Source organism: Eschrichtius robustus, chromosome 1 (genome assembly GCF_028021215.1).
Source record: "Eschrichtius robustus isolate mEscRob2 chromosome 1, mEscRob2.pri, whole genome shotgun sequence".
NCBI classification, from domain to species: Eukaryota; Metazoa; Chordata; class Mammalia; order Artiodactyla; family Eschrichtiidae; genus Eschrichtius; species Eschrichtius robustus.
Genome location: NC_090824.1, coordinates 29,007,676 through 29,025,805, shown reverse-complemented (window position 1 = coordinate 29,025,805; position 18,130 = coordinate 29,007,676). Strand labels below are relative to the sequence as shown.

Sequence of the window (18,130 nt, the reverse complement as noted above, 5' to 3'; positions counted from 1 at the left end):
AAACAATGTACATACCTTCATTTAAAAATACTATATTGCTAAAAAATGTTGAACATCACCACCACTGCAACCAAAGAACCAACATGATGATGTTTCCTCCCACCGTGAAAAGAGGAACCAAGGAGAGTTACTTGGAAGGAGAGAGATGGAGAAACCAATCTAGTTTCCAGCCATTGTGTTAGAACCGAGCACTCCCTTCCCTGTAGTAAGAACTGTAAGAAATCAGAAATTGAAGAGGCCTTGATTATCGAGAAGTTCAGTGATAGAGAGGATGTACTGGGTGGAAGTTTGGACTATATGTTTGTTTTTTTCTTAATCCTTTACACAGTTGAGATTGTCAATTTCCAGGCATATCCATTCACATTTTCAACATTATAACAGAATTCAGTGAGGTCCTTAGTCTCCGGGTAGGGAGTTTACTAAATCACTATTCTCACATGAAAGCATCTGCTCTGTTAATGATGCAGATGGATTTTAGGTTCCTTAGAGGAAAGAACCCTTCCCAGCAAGTGGGGCCTGTAGGTAGCTGGAGGCATCCATCAACCTTATGACTGCCCATTACATGAAAGTGGACCAAGCCATGATCATCTTCCAACATAAAGATTTCAAGTGAAAATGTTAAGTGTTTTTCAAACATTACTCTTGGAAGGACTTTCTTTCCAAAAATCTCTTAATGAAAAGAAATGTTATTAAGGGTTTTTTGTTTTGTTTCGTTTTTAAAAAAAATATTGCCCAAAATAGCCAAGCTGGACAACCTTGCCCTTTGTTAACATTGCAGTATATTTGCATTCGTCCATCCTGACCCCAGAGCAACCGGTTCAGAAAAAAATGGGGTTATTCAACTTTACCTCACTTTGGTACAATTGCAACAAACTCCCCTACAGAAGATTAAAAATTTAGGTTGGGACAATGGCCATCAACATTTAAGTTCCAATAGGTATGCAGTTTTGCCCTGTCTAAAGCAGCCTGACTGTGATAGGATGGCTGAGTGATGTTCCTAAGGGCAGGAGATGGGCCCTGAGTTATTTAAGGATCCTATTACCCCAGCTGGGGAAACAGACATGAGACAGAGCAAAAGTATGTCGAGGTGGAGAGAATGATCTGGTGAAGTACGAAGCCAATCTTTGAGTTTCCTGATTTCCCATCATGTCACTGGGCCCTCTGGAACCAATCCAGTAGTGTAAAAAAAAGAATCAGCACCCACTGCAAGACCTGGTTCTAAGATGTTAGGTCCAGAAACATCACTAGTATTTGGTCTGTCTTTTTCAACTTACTCAGGGTGACAGAATGAACTTTTATTAACCACTCTCCAGAAAGCGTGAAACTTTATTTTCCTTCTTATTGGAGTAAAAGAATTATTCAGGATGATCTATTACCTTGTTAAGGATTCTGGACATCAGTGGCTTTCATGTCATTTAAAAACAATTCTGAAATATTTGTTTTTCAACAGTGTCGTGTGTTTTAACATCATATTGTGCATTTAAAAAATGAAAAACAAATCATGTAAAAAAAAATACTATATTGCTAAAAAATGTTAAATATCACCTGATCCTTCAGTGAGTCATAATCTTTTGCAACAGTAACACCAAAGATCACTGATCACAGAACACCATAACAAATATAATGAAAATGAAAATATCTGAAATATTGTGAGAATTACCAAAATGCAACACAGAGACATGAGGTGAACAAATGCTGTTGGGAAAAATGGCGCCAACAGACTTGCTCCATGCAGGGTTGCCACAAACCTTCAATTTGTAAAAAACGCAGTATCTGTGAAGTACAATAAAGCAAAGTGCAATAAAATGAGGTATGCCTGTATTGTCAATAAATCTACCTAAAAACAAGAAATAAATATAATTAAAATTTTTTAATGCAGATATCTATGCAAAGCAAGTTCCTAATAGACTAGAACACAAAGCTGGCAGTAAAAAGGCTGGTTGGGGGCCTACTTGACAGTTGAAAGACATCAATGACACCTAAATGCAAGACAGTGACAGTGAGAATGCAAAGAAAAAGACTTGCTTAAAGTTAAAATGCAGAGTAAGACTATTAAATTATTCACATCACAAAATCATCCTGAGATTCCATGTTTAGCAGGTCCATATTACACTGATAAAATAAATGACAATATTCTTATTAATCTTAAAATTCCAAAGACCAGACCCAATCAATACTATCTCAGTTTTGCTCTGGCAAAAAAAGTTAATTTCAATACAGTACCCCAAGCTCTGGGAAATTCCTTCTTATGGCACTGTCATCACTTTACAGACTTACTTTGCAAGCTGCTCAAGCCTCTAAAAGTCCTCCTTTACTTTTTCTTAATCAACGTGTCACGAATTGGGTAAAATGCAATTGCTGAAAATGGTGCAGTTTTATGATATGAATAACCAGGTTTTTCTTATATAGTTATTGGACTCAGAAAATGACACATTTTTCATTCGATCATATTTTTCTGTGAAACAGTTCTTAATAAATATTAACTAGTATTAACATATTCAAAAGGATGAGATATAATGTAAAGAAATATAAATATCCAAATATCCTGTTAATCTTTAATTCATCCTTCGCTGCTCATTCTAACCCTGGTTTTATTGAGCACTGAGTTTTCTAATTTACCTTTAACCACTGCCAGAACTGGACTCTCCTGATGTTTATCGTTTTAAGACTCTCCAGAGATTCAAAGATATCAAAATTCTTAAAGGCTCCCTTTTCTGAAGATTAAATTATCCCAACGGGAGGGGGAGCTCTGACTTCCTTCTACTGTAGTCAGAAAAGGCTCTTGGGATTCACCTTTCCTGTAAATTTAAATGGTTCTCTGTGAGTCGGAGTTGATAAGTTTTCTCTTCCATAGCTAGAAGATGAAAGAAAAACATCTGTGCAAAGTATCTCTAATGTTAATGTTTACTGATTAACATACAATCTGTGCCCTTATAAACAGAGGCTCATGTCATGAAGTTTTTACTGTCAATCCTCTGACACAGACTGTTCAATCAGTCAAAGTAACTTGGAGTTAGTAAACTTCCATCTCTCAGAAGCTAACATTTTTAAAATATTATAATCAGGTTAAAACCAAGACAAATTTATATCTCTACTGATATAATATAAAAATGGCCCAGTCATTATGAATGATTAAGCTCTTACACTATGCAGAATTGGGCTTCCCTGGTGGCACAGTGGTTAAGAATCCACCTGCCAATGCAGGGGACACGGGTTCGATCCCTGGTCCAGGAAGCTCCCACATGCCGCGGAGCAACTAAGCCCATGTGCCACAACTACTGAGCCTGCGCTCTAGAGCCCACGAGCCACAAGTACTGAGCCCATGTGCCACAACTACTGAAGCCCTTGTGCCTAGAGCCCGTGGCTCCACAACAAGAGAAGCCACTGCAATGAGAAGCCTGCGCACCTCAACAAAGAGTAGCCCCCACTAGCCGCAACTAAAAAGAAAGCCTGCACGCAGCAACAAAGACCCAACACAGCCAAAAATTAATTAATTAATTAATTTTTTAAAAACACCACCTTTAAAAAATAATAATAACATGTAGAATTTCTAATTTACTGAATTGATAAAATGAAAAGTTAGTATTCCACATAATGTGAAACATCACCATATGTATCAAAAGGCAAGACCTCCTTAGCAAAATGTAGAAAACAGCCTAGCCTCCATTAAACACTGTAAATAGTTAAGCATAAAAAAATAATGTCCTGCTACATGTAAAAGAATGAAATTAGAACACTCCCTAACACCATACACAAAAATAAACTCAAAATGGATTAAAGACCTAAATGTAAGGCCAGACACTATCAAACTCTTAGAGGAAAACATAGGCAGAACACTCTATGACATAAATCACAGCAAGATCCTAGAGAAATGGAAGTAAAAACAAAAATAAACAAATGGGACCTAATGAAACCTGTAAGCTTCTGCACAGCAAAGGAAACCATAAACAAGACAAAAAGACAACCCTCAGAACGGGAGAAAATATTTGCAAACAAAGCAACTGACAAAGGATTAATCTCCAAAATATACAAGCAGCTCATGCAGCTCAATATCAAAAAGCAAACAACCCAATCCAAAAATGGGCAGAAGACCTAAATAGACATTTCTCCAAAGAAGATATACAGATTGCCAACAAACACATGAAAGGATGCTCAACATCACTAATCATTAGAGAAATGCAAATCAAAACTACAATGAGGTATCACCTCACACCAGTCAGAATGGCCATCATCAAAAAATCTACAAACAATAAATGCTGGAGAGGGTATGGAGAAAAGGGAACCCTCTTGCACTGTTGGTGGGAATGTAAATTGATACAGCCACTATGGAGAAAGTATGGAGGTTCCTTAAAAAACTAAGAATAGAACTACCATATGACCCAGCAATCCTACTACTGGGCATATACCCTGAGAAAACCATAATTCAAAGAGAGTCATGTACCACAGTGTTCACTGCAGCACTGTTTACAATAGCCAGGACATGGAAGCAACCAAGAGTCCATCGACAGATGAATGGATACAGAAGTTGTGGCACATATATACAATGGAATATTACTCAGCCATAAAAAGAAATGAAATTGAGTTATTTGTAGTTAGGTGGATGGACCTAGAGTCTGTCATACAGAGTGAAGTAAGTCAGAAAGAGAAAAACAAATACTGTATGCTAACACATATATATGGAATCTAAAAGAAAAAAAAAGTGGTTCTGAAGAACCTAGGGGGAGGACAGGAATAAAGACACAGATGTAGAGAATGGACTTGAGGACACGGGGAGAGGGAATGGTAAGCTGGGATGAAGTGAGAGAGTGACATGGACACATATACACTACCAAATGTAAAAAAGATAGCTAGTGGGAAGCAGCCGCATAGCACAGGGAGATAAGCTTGGTGCTCTGTGTCCACCTAGAGGGCTGGGATAGGGAAGGTGGGAGGGAGACGCAAGAGGGAGGCGAAATGGGGATATATGTATATGTATAGCTGATTCACTTTGTTATACAGCAGAAACTAACACACCATTGTAAAGCAATTATACTGCAATAAAGATGCTAAAAAAAAGTTATTATGAAAAAAAAAAGAACGTCCTTGGGGCTTTCCTGGTGGTGCAGTGGTTGGGAGTCCGCCTGCCAATTCAGGGGCAAGGGTTCAAGCCCTGGTCCGGGAAGATCCCACACGCCGTGGAGCAACTAAGCCCATGCGCCACGACTACTGAGCCTGTGCTCTAGAGCCCGCAAGCCACAACTACTGAGCCCGTGTGCCACAACTACTGATGCCTGCATGCCTAGAGCCTGCACTCCGCAACAAGAGAAGCCACCGCAATGAGAAGCCCGTGCACCGCAACAAAGAGTAGCCCCTGCTCACCACAACTAGAGAAAGCCCGCATGCAGCAACAAAGACCCAACACAGCCAAAAATAAATAAATAAATAAATTTATTTTTAAAAAAATGTCCTATTCAATATTGTACTACACATTCTAGCTAGAGAATTAAGCAAGAAAAAGAAATAGAAGGAATCTAATTACAAAGGAAGAAGTAAAGCTATCTCTATTCTCAGATATGATTCTACATATAGAAAACCCCAAAGAATACACACACACACACACACACACACACACACACAAGCACTAGAGCTAATAAAGGAAATTAGCAAAATTTCCAGGGTACAATATCAATATACAAAATCAGTTGTGTTTCTGTATAAGGTTGACCCTTGAACAACACAGAGGTTAAGGGCACTACCCTCCATGCAGTCGAAAATCCATGTAAAACTTTATAATCTGCCCTACCTATCCGTTCCTCCCAGTCCGAGGTTCCGCATATGTGGATTCAACCGATCTTGGATCTCATAGTATTATATGCATTTATTGAAAAAAATCCACATATAAATAGACCCTTGCAGTTCAAACCCATGCTTTTGTTTTCGTTTTTAATTGAAGTATAGTTATCTTACGCTTCAGGTATACAGCAAAGTGATTCAGTCAAACCCATGTTGTTCAAGGGTCAACTATACTAGCAGTAAAATATCCAAAAAGGCAATTAAGAAAACAATGCCATTTATAATAGCATCCAAAAGAATAAAATACCTAGAAATAAGTTTAACTAAGACTTCTATACTGAAAGAAACTACAAAGCACTGCTGAGAGAAATTAAAGACCTAAATAAATGGAAAGACATTCCATGCTCATGAACTGAAGAACTTAATATTGTTAAAATGGCAATACTAAAAAAAAATAAAAATAAAAAATAAAAAAAAAATTTAAAAAAATGGCAATACTGGGACTTCCTTGGTGGCACAGTGGATAAGACTCTGAGCTCCCAATGCACAGGGCCCAGGTTCTATCCCTGGTCAGGGAACTAGATCCCACGTGCATGCCACAACTAAGAGTTCACATGCCACAACTAAGGAGCCCACATGCTGCAACTAAGGAGTCCGCCTGTCACAACTAAGACCTGGTGCAACCAAATAAATAAATAATTTTTTTTTTTTTTTTAATGGCAATACTACCCAAAGCAATCTACAGTTTCAATGCAATCCCTACCAAAATTCCAACAGCCTGTTTTGCAGAAATAGAAGAGCCAATCTTGAAATTCATATGGAATCTCAAGGGGTCCCAAACAGCCAAAACTATCTGGAAAAAGAAGAACAAAGTTAGAAGACTCACACTTCCTCATTTCAAAACTTAACTACAAAGCTACAGTAATCAAACAGTATGGTACTGACATAAGGACAGACATATAGATCAGTGGAAAAGAATTGAGAGTCCAGAAATAAATCTATATATCTATGGCCAACTGATTTTCAACAAGGATGCCAAGACCATTCAATGAGGAAAAGAATAGTCTCTTCAACAAATGGTGCTTGGTCAACTGGATAACCATATGCAAAAGAATGATGCTGAGCCCTTACCTCACACCATATATAAAAAGAATTAACTCAACCTTACACCCTATACAAACATTAGCTTGAAATGGATCAAAGACTTAAATGTAAGACCTAAAACTATAAAACTCTTATAGAGGAAAACACTGGCGCAAAGCTTCATGACATTGGACTTGGGAATGAGTCCTTGTATATGACACCAAAATCAAAGGCAACAAAAGTAAAAATAGATAAATTAGACTACACCAAAATTAAAAACTTCTGCTCATCAAAGGGCACAATCAACAGAGTCAAAGGCAACCTATAGGAAAAATTGTCTACAAATCTTATATCTGATAAGCAGTTAATATCCAGAGCTCCAACAATGCAACAACAAAGAAAACCAAACAACGTGATTAGAAAATAGGCAAAGGACTTGAATAGATATTCTCCACAGAAACTATATTTATATTTGTATAATGGCCAACGAGCACAGGAAAAGATGCTCAGATGGCTCAACATCACTAATCATTAGAAATATACGAATCAAAGGCACAATGAGATACCACCTAGCACCCATTAGAAAGGCTATTATTATTATTTTTTTTTTTCCCAAGCTTTAATTCCAACTGGAGCTGGCTGCTCAGGGGAGAGAAGACGACACAGAAGGAATCAATGAAGACTTCCAGGAGTGATGGGGCCAAGGAGGCAAGCAACATTTACTGAATGTCTAGACTGTGCCAGGCCATTTTGCACGTATCCTAACATTTAATACTGAATGATGTAAGGACAATTGTACCCTTCTAACAGATGAGGTTAACAAATGTGCTCCAGGTCACATGGGTATGAAGAGGTGGGCTCCCCAGAGCACTCACTCCAGTATATCTGATCAAAAGTCCATGCTTTTTGCACAGAAAGGCTATTACTGAAAAACAAACAGAAAATAACAAGTGTTGGTGAGGATATGGAGAAACTAGAACTCTTGTGCATTGTTGGTGAGAATGCAAAATGGTACAGCCACTATGGAAATGGTATGGCAGTTCCTCAAAATTTAAACAAAATTACCACAATTCCACTTTTGGGTATACACCCAAAAGAACTGAAAGCAGGGGCTCAAAGAGATATTTGTACACCAGTATTCATAGCAGCATTATTCACAGTAGCCAAAAGGCGGAAGCAACCCAAGTGTCCATCAAAGGATAAATGGATAAACAAAATGTGGTATATACAATGGAATATTATTCAGCCTTAAAAATGAAGGAAATTCTGATACATGCTACAGCATGTATGATCCTTGAGGATGAAATAAGTGAAATAAGCCAGTCACAAAAAGATAAATAGTGTATGATTCCACTTACATGAAGTACCTGGAGTGGTCAAATTCATACACAGAAAGTAGAATGTTAGTTGCCAGGGGCTAGAGGGAGGGAGGGAATAGGGAGTTGTTTATTGGGTAGAATTTCAGTTTTGCAAGACTTAGAGTTCTGGAGATTGGTTGCACAACAATGTGAACATACTTAATACTATTGAACTGTACACTTAAAAATGATTAATATGGGGACTCGCCTGGTGGCGCAGTGGTTAAGAATCCACCTGCCAATGAAGGAGACACGGGTTCGAGCCCTGATCCGGGAAGATCCCACATGCCGCAGAGCAACTAAGCCCGTGTGCCACAACTACTAAGCCTGTGCTCTGGAGCCCGCAAGCCACAACTACTTAAGCCCACGCACCTACAGCCCGTGCTCCGCAACAAGAGAAGCCACTGCAATGAGAAGACCGCACACGGCAACGAAGAGTCGCCCCCACTCACTGCAACTAGAGAAAGCCCATGTGCAGCAACAAAGACCCAACGCAACCAAAAATAAATGTAAAATAAAAAATAAATTTATTTTTAAAAAATGATTAATATGGGGACTTCCCTAGCAATCCAGTGGTTAAGACTCCATGCTTCCAATTCAGGGGGCATAGACTTGAGCCCTGGTCAGGCAACGAAGATCCCACATGTCACGCAGTGTAGCCAAAAAAAAAAGATTAATATGGTCAAATTTTTTAAAAATACTTTATTTATTTATTTGGCTGCTTCAGGTGTTTAGTTGCGGCACGTGGGATCTTTTTGTTGCGGCGCACGGGCTCTAGAGCACGCGGGGCTTAGTTGCCCCATGGCATGCGGGATCTTAGTTCCCCACCCAGGGCTTGAACCCACGCCCCCTGCATTGGAAGGCGGATTCTTAACCACTGGACCACCAGGGAAGTCCCCAATATGGTCAATTTTATGCTAGGCCAATCAATTCCTTGCCACAGATTTTAAATACTTTTGTTAAACATTTCATATATAAAAGGTACCATACCTTTTAATAATGGGGCACACACAAGAAGAAAGTCACACAACTTCTGTTTTGCCAAAAACCTGAATAAGCATGAACTGAACACCATTTGTTAGAAATAAGAATCTCACCAAAAGATTATGGTAAGTAGGAGAACCACCAACCCCAAAGAAATATGTCTGCCTTCCACAATTATTCAAAATTTTTTGTGTTTTAAAAGAATATTTACATAGCCATTCATATTTACAAGAGAACCTCATCATTTACCTCCTTCCATGAATTGAATAAAGTACCACAGACTAAACACCACCATATTTGCAATTTCTATATGGTGTTTTAGGAGTTTCCATTGTCGTTTGTTTTAGCTTCAGTCAGAAAGCAGTATCTCACTTACTTAAGGGATTTTTATCCCCTCAGGCATGGCCTTGTGGAAAGGAGGCAAGGCAAACCTTCAGTAAACCTGAAGATGTTATCAGCAATTCACCTATTCAGACTACTTAAAGGCAAAAGTGGGCTAAAAAAATGCTTAAAACAAAAAAGGCAGCAAGTTAGTTGCTTAAAGACTTTATATATGTTCGTACATATATTTGGTTGTTGTATAAGATACACTATTTTATAATATCTATAATCATTATTCCCAACCTAATTCTCCTGGAAACCATCTCATCTTGTTTTTAAATGCCAAAAAAAACAAAAACAGCTTTCCCAATTATTGTACCTTTTGAACTAAAATATATTATTTCACAAATTCAGTCAATTCTTATTATTCACAGTTGAGAGAAAACGATTACCTCTATTGTCACAATAGCTAGTTCAGTCATTTTCCATTGTAAAATATCTATCTACTGTGAGTAGTGGGGAAATAGTAGTGAACCAACTCAACTGAATTAGGCTCATTATAACATAAATCAACTAGGAATGGGAAAGCATCTAGACAGCAAGAAAATGTTCTGGGTCTAAGAGATAATGAGACGCTTGCTCCCTAGAACTTATTTCCCAGATATAGTGAATGGATCAACACCCTCATGTAATGCTTAAAAGATTATCTAAAAATATCCCATTACATCCAGAAATTGAGTATTAGCTATATTCAAAATTGCCACAGATCTATATAATTTTATATAATTATATAAATGCCACGATTTATATAATTGGTAAGTGTGATCAATAAGACAACCAAATATTCTATAACCTTCCAAGTTTTCCTGTCCCAATGAAAAAATGTATTTACTGGAAGTTTAGCAGGTAAAAAAATCCTGAAAAAGATTACATAGTTTTTCTTAAAAGAAGCAGAGAGACAAACTTGATACATATGATGATAACACTGGCACTAGTTTCTCAAATCTAAATACTGTATTGGAAATCACTTTCCCAAATAATTCTCAAATTATTAAAATAAACAAGAAAAAAAAAAAAACCCACGTAGACTTTGAACAAAAACAACTAGCATTTTCTAAAAAACAACAAACCCAAACTACAAATCTTACTTTACATCTTGTGTATAAATTTTTGTCTCTACTTTTGATTATAGCAGTATGCTGCTTTGTTGATACGAAAGAAAATTCAAAATCTATTTCACTTCTTCCTGTTTAGGCATCTTATTTTCAATATCATATTCTAGTAGACAAGAAGAGCACACAAAATTCTTATTGGACTCATACATCATAATTTCCTGCAAATATTCCAGTTTTTCATTTATTATACCCATGTTTATATTCTTTATCTTAAAAGTAATACAAATTGTAGCAGATTATATCGTCCAAAAATGGCTACAATGGCAGATTCCATCCCATATGCTCTTATAAATTGATGTTGATACTCTTCCCTTCAAGTGGTGGGGTCTATGTCCAGCCCCTCCTCTGAACCTGGGTGGACCTTTATGACTACCTCAACCAACAGAAGAGAGCAGAGTAACACTAGGTGACTTCCAAAACTAAGTCAAATATGCCATGTAACTTCACCTTGCTCTTTTGGGATGCTCTCGCTTGGAACCCACCATGCTGTGAGGAAGCCAAGCAGCCAAAAAGAGAGGTCATCTGCAGGTGTTCTGGCCTACAGCGAGCATTAACCACCAGACACATGAGTGAGCAAGCCTTCAAATGATTCAAGGGTGGGAAGGAGACGCAAGAGGGAGGGGATATGGTGATATAAGTATACGTATAGCTGATTCACTTTGTTATACAGCAGAAACTAATACAACAATGTAAGGCAATTATACTCCAATTAAGATGTTAAAAAAAAAAATGATTCTAGCTCCCAGCCATTGAGCCACCACCCTCCCTCCAGCAACCCCACCTCACACCACTTCTTAACAGAGACAAGCTGTCCCCACCAAGCGAGCCTTGCCCAAATTGCAGATTCATGAGCAAAATAAATGACTGATGTGTTTCAAACCACTAAGTTCGAGTAGTTTGTTACGCAACAATAGGTAACTAACGCAAGTTCATAAATACAATTTGGAAAAACATACAAAAAGAGAAAGAAAAATGTTTTAATTACCCTGAGTTTCACCACTGTTAACATTTTGACACATATTTTACAATCAGGAAAATGTTTAAAAAAAAAAAAAAAAGAAAGAAAATGTTTTGCCCCACCCACCTAGAATTCCAAATGCTTTGTTTTTAACAGGATAAAGGGTTAAATTCTTAAAGGCAGTCAACTGTTTGCATCTAACAAGAAATAGGAAGGAAGTGTATTAGCATTCATTCTACTTTTCTTATCCTTATTATCTCTTTCACTTACCTGTCCTCAGTGAGGTGTCTGAGAATGGCTGGCCCACCAATATTTCAATCTATGGATGTGAATCAAAATCTTGGGTTGCAACAGCAGCTGCACTGGCCTTCTTCCCTGGAAGTTGTTTGAGCCCCAAATCTGAAATTTTCAAGGAAAGAAAACGCTAAATATAGACATCTTTTTAAAATCACTTATAATTCCATCTCTACAACTGAATGGGAGCTGTTAGAGTAGGTTAAAATTACATGGAAGTGAATGCACAGGTTTCGCTAAAATGGATTTGGGTAACATGGATTCAGTCCAACTCTACTTCTTAACAGCTATATGATCTTAGTGAAGGCACAAATTGTGCCTTAATCTCAGCATGTGAATGAAGACTGAGGGGACAGGATCAAAATTTGGGGCTGAGAGTCAGAAGACCTGGGTTCTAAACTCAGTGGTCATTCTGCCTTGCTGTAAGAACTTGGATACTTCTCTAGATTCAGATACATCATCTCTAAAAGGAGAGGATTGCATTAGATAATAGTTCCTGAAATCTAATTCTTGAACAGGTACCAGCCATGACAAAAAAGAGATGGGTTTAAAGTTACCGAACTGTGCTTACTATGAGATTGCCTTTCCTACTTTTTTGGTGTTAAAATGGCTTCTTTTATGAGATGATGTGATAGACAGTAGTAGTTGTGTTTTAAATACCCTAAATTGTCAAAATCAAAAGCTGAAGCCCTATGTAAACAATCAAAAATTCTATTTTAGAAATTTAGTGTCTAATATTTACATGAGCTCTAAAATTCCTTTTACTTCTAACATTCTACATATTCATTCACTACTCAACTAATATTTATTAGGTACCTAATATGTGACAAGTACTCTACTAGTTGCTGGGGGGCCCCAGAAATACTTAAGACTAGTCCCTGCTCTAAAAAAATCTCCCAATCTAACAGGGAAACAGACACATAAACCTCAAATACAATTTAATGGGTTAAGTCTTCAAAGAGAGGTCTTGCACCTACGACAAACATACAGGAGGTAGAATAGTAGAATGAATGAGTTTTTAAATTAAGTAGGATTTTGGATTGAGTTTTGTAGCTGTATGAGGAAACTACCTCTTTGAATCTCAATTTGCAAATTTCCATATCTGCAAAACAGGAATGATTACAGATACCACTGAGTTGTGGTAAATAGACAAGATGCTAAAAATAAAGGGCCAATCCACCCACAAACTTGGCTTATATACCTTCCAAAAGACAAAATAAAAATGTATCATGTATTAATGAGCTGGCACAAAAGGGGTTATTTACAACACTGATTTACACTCAGTGGTACCTTTCTCTACTAGCCTCTGAACAACTGAAGGACACAACCAAGTTTGCTCCATTTTACATTCCTAGCACCTCATACAATGCCTTATAAAGAACAGGTATCAATAAATAGTTTATTAGGAAAAAATGACTTATTGAATGAATGGCTTCTCTCTCTTTTTTTATACAGGAATTAAAGTTATAGTAGCTGAGAGTAAAAATTCTTAAGATTTTTATTCATAACTAATTTTAAGTGTATATGTTAAGCACCCAAACCTGTTGTATTGGAACCTGGATATGCATGCCTGTTTTAAAAAGCAAAATAAATTCACCATAGACAATGCAATAGTGGTGTTCCCAAATAAAAAGACTAGCAGCAACTAACATTTATTGAATATTTACTGTGTGTCAAAACTCTTCAAAGCATTTTCCGTGGATTAATTATCTCACTTAATCCTGACAACAATACTTATGAAATGGACTATTAATAATTTTATAACTAGAAAATCTGAGGCACAGAGAAGTCAAGTTACTTCCAACATCACAAAACTACTAAGCAGTAGGGTTGGGATTAAAAAAAAAAAAAAAAAATCAGGCTGCATGACTCCAGACTCCTCTTTTTATTTTTCTTTAACTAAATAACTTTAAGAAAAAACAAAACAAAACAGATTTTACCAGAACTAGAAACATATGCTCCTAATAAGTCTTAAAAAAAAAAACTAAACAAAGAGTCAATATGTGTGCTAAACACAAATATATAATATAGTTCCTGCCCTCAAAGGCTTAATTATACACCAATGTGGTGGTGTAATATTAACAAGTCACACCCTAATTTTATTCTTTTAAATTTAATTATTTCAATGTTAGACTTATCTGTATTTTCTTTCTCATTTACTTTACATTTACATTACTTTTTCATTTATTTTATATTTCAATTACATTTCCAGGTATTACTATCTTGCGTTTTCAGAATATATAGGAAAGGCTTATATGGTTCTAAAGGAAAACTGGGTTAAAAACTGGAAGACATTAGAAACTTATTTTGTATGGACATCTACTTTCAGATATTTACATTTTTATTTTTATTTTTTATTTATTTTTAAATTTATTTTATTTATTTTGGCTGAGCCAGATCTTAGTTTTGGCACGCGGGCTTCTTAGTTGCAGCATGCATGCAGGATCTAGTTCCCCAACCGGGGATCAAACCCCGGCCTGCTGCACTGGGGATGAGGAGTCTTACCCACTGGGCCACCAGGGAAGTCCCCAGATGATTACATTTTTAAAAACCCACAGAATAAGAACAGCTGAATTTCATTTCCAGTACATGCTCTAACAAAACAATTTCAGATGTAATTTGCAAAACATATTTTTAGCCTATAATGTGTTTTACCTTATTTCTTCCTTGGCCTGATTCTAGAACAGACTATAATGCTTTTGATGTTTTACTTTCAGTTTTAACAGTTATGTTAAAAGAGAACTAAATACTGAAATAACAATAGGTGCAGCAAACGCTTTTCAAATATGCCAGAAACCGCACTGGGTATATAACTAGTGAAAAAACTTGACATGTGGTTCATTTAATCATAATGAACCAATACAGTTAAAGGAACACTGAGATTTTGTCCATGATTACATTTCACATCTTTCTGCCTACATAACAGTACAATAACTAAGTCTCCTTACAATAGTATAACTATTGGGTTGGCCAAAAAGTTCGTTCGGGTTTTTCCTTACGGAAAACCCAAACTAACTTTTTGGCCAACCCAATATTTTAAAAGGAAACCAACATATTCCAATGACACTAAAACAAAGAGCCATAATAAATTATGGATGTTAGTAGCAATTCCCCAATATCTTCAGATTGGAACAAACTAGGTGTTATATTAAAGAGGATATATGAATATATATTACTTTTAAAATAGTACCAGAAAGGGGAAAAAAAAAATCTAAACTTCTAAAAACACAACTGGAAACAATAGCATTGTGAATTCATAAAACTAAATAAAAGGTTGCTGGTTCAAAGATTTGGCTTGTCAGATTTTTCTCTATGGCTAAATGCTTGATACCCACTGGACATTTTATATCACCTCCAAGATTAGAGTCTTCTGCTAATTCTGTGAAGATAAATGAATTCCCAGGTTGCTTATGCTCCAAGTAGCTGTCACTAGAGGAACAGATCAAAGAAGGGCAACTTAATCACATTTAAGCTTTATTCAGATCTGTAAAACAAAGAAATTTGACATACTCTCCACATAGAATATGCCTATGGAAAAAATTATACTATTTAAAGAAAAAAAAAACCAACACTTACTTATTTTTACTTTTTTTTTTTTACTAGAATCACTATGCCAATTAGAGTAAGTATAAAGAGGAGAGAAAATCTTCCCAATTACAAACTAAGTCCTCCTAGTCAATACCTAACTCTTACAAATTTTGTTTCTCTGACTAGATATTTACTTTTATCATACCTGAAGATCCTCATCTCTTTCACCGCCTAGTATCTTTTCAAAGGTTTTAGACCCACCCACTATCCAACCTCAGTTGATTACCTCCTTAATACCCCTTCTTTGTATATGAACATTAAACAGCTCTTATCATTTCATTTCACCAAGGCCAAGTTCTGAGTGATGTGCTGCTCAGAATTCCAAGTCTGTGCTGCATGGCCCCAAATCACTCCTCTCAAAATGGTAGCAGGCTATTCTTCTTTTCTCTTTTTTATATACGAATTCCTTGCTACACAAAGTGTGGTTCACAGATTGGTAGCAGAAGCAGCACCCAGAAGCTTGTCAGAATTGCAGAATCTCAGGCCCTACCTTAGACCTATTGGCTAAGAATCTGCAATTTAACAAGATCCTCAGGTGATTCATACACATAGAAAAATTTGAGAGGCACTGTCCTTATTCACTCATTCAGGGTCTCTTCCTCCTGCTTTACAGTTCCTCACTTCCTATCTGGCATATAAGGGACCAGATCCTTTTTCTTTTGAGCATACTGAAACCCACCAAAATGAAATAAGGAATCTTTAAATAAGACTACATAGTTTCTTCCTAACCTTTTCATAAAGGATTGTAAACTCCATGAAGCCAGGGACTTCATTGTATCCTCAAAACCAAAACAGTGCCAGGCAAATATTTGTAAAGGGAACAAAATAGATAGCAGATGATCCCTAAAGTCCTCCAACTCTTAACTCTTTGGCTCTTCCATTTGTTATGTAAGCAAAATTCTATCTAAGGCAAGGGAAGCTAAAATATGAGATCATCTGAATTTTAAAAATGAAAAATATAACACTTTAAAGGGTTTGATCGAGGTCACAAGGCAGGTTCATGATTAAGTTCATAAGACTCAACAACATTTTAATCAAATCATTACATCATTATTAATATTACTGTATTTCATTATTATATTCTAGGTCAAATGACTATAATACTTCCTCTACGTATATCAAAACATCCTTCACTATCATCTAGGTAGCTAGCAAATTCAACTGTCCAGAAGAGTTATGCACTCAGAGTTTAAGGAAGCCTAAAATGTACACACTGCTGGACAGAATCTGTACATAAAAATTAAAGATTACATGGTATGATTAATTTCTTTAAAACCAGAAGAAATAAGTTCTTTCGATCCTTATCTAGCTCTTGTTGAAATAGAGAAAAGAAACAAAAGGAAAAGAAATGAATAAAGGTATGGAAAAGACAAAAAAAATCAGGAACCAGATATAGCAACAAGATATAGAAAAGAAGAGATCAGGATTAAAAGTAATCAAAGGTCTCAAGGAATGAGATATAGGCAAAAGTGGCTACAAAGACAAAGAGCAGAATACCAACCGAAGTAGCATCCTCGTCAACATCCTCTAATGATGACAGATAATGCAAGAAATTTTTAGAGCTAGTAGACTGTAGAATATCTCATGAGGTTAGTGTACCATTTCTCCCATCTACTATATCCTACATATCTAAATTAACAAGGAAATACATCCCAAACCCTTAGAGATCAATAAAAAGCAAATTAGGTTCAGTATGTACTATGTTTTCTATGGCTAGTTAAATATTGGTTTGGAAAAGTTTTCATCAATCTCTATGAAGATTTTCATCCAAAAAAAAAAAAAAAGGTTAAAATAAAGTTTTGATTCCTCACCTGCCTTTTACATTTCATTTTCCCAAACTACTTACAATATCAGATTTAATTCAAAACAGATTTAATCAGTTCATGCAGAGATTTCTATTTCTAAAAAACATTTTCTAGAAATCTCTCAATTTTATACATATATATATATATATATATAAAAGGTTAAATCAGGGTGGGCCAAGACCACCAGAACAATGGACCAAAATAGAAATAGTAAAGGACTTCTAAAACTGACTATAAAAATGTAAAACATCTACATGGCAAAAGACATTATGAAGAAAAATTAAAAGACAAATGACAAATTGGGAAAATATCTACAATATAAAACAAAGGTTTACTATCCTTAGTGTATAAGGAGCTCTTACAAATTAATAAGAAAAAGACAGGAGCAGAAATACCTGAATACCAACTGACAAAAAAAGAAACAAAATTATAAGCACAAGCTATTCAACTTCACTACTAGCGACCAAAGAGATGCAAATTACTATAATTTCTTGACAAATACGAAAATGATCAATAAAACCCAGTGTTCTATAAGGTATGGGGAATCTGGCACTCCTATTCACTATTATTGGAACTATATATATATATTTTTTTGCATTTTATTTTTAACTTTTTATTTTATATTGGAGTATAGCCGATTAACAATGTTGTGATAGTTTCAGGTGCACAGCAAAGCGACTCAGACATACATATACATGTATCCATTCTCCCCCAGACTCCCCTCCCATCCAGGCCGTCACATAACATTGAGCAGAGTTCCCTGTGCTATACAGTAGGTCCTTGTTGGTTATC

General features: G+C 36.2%; 1 protein-coding gene across 13 annotated transcripts in view; it reads right to left on the bottom strand.

Annotated features, from left to right (window-relative positions):
• Nucleotides 1-18,130, bottom strand: part of NUMB (NUMB endocytic adaptor protein) — a 189,265-nt gene that overhangs the window by 144,969 nt on the left and 26,166 nt on the right. For 12 of the 13 annotated variants that reach the window (XM_068543116.1, XM_068543213.1, XM_068543184.1 and 9 more), the window contains exon 2: nt 11,922-12,050. The gene's annotated coding sequence lies outside the window, so the exon portion shown is untranslated. Of the gene's footprint in view, nt 1-11,921; nt 12,051-15,280; nt 15,302-18,130 lie in introns of those variants that run through there. The other variant, XM_068543149.1, reaches the window with a different exon arrangement.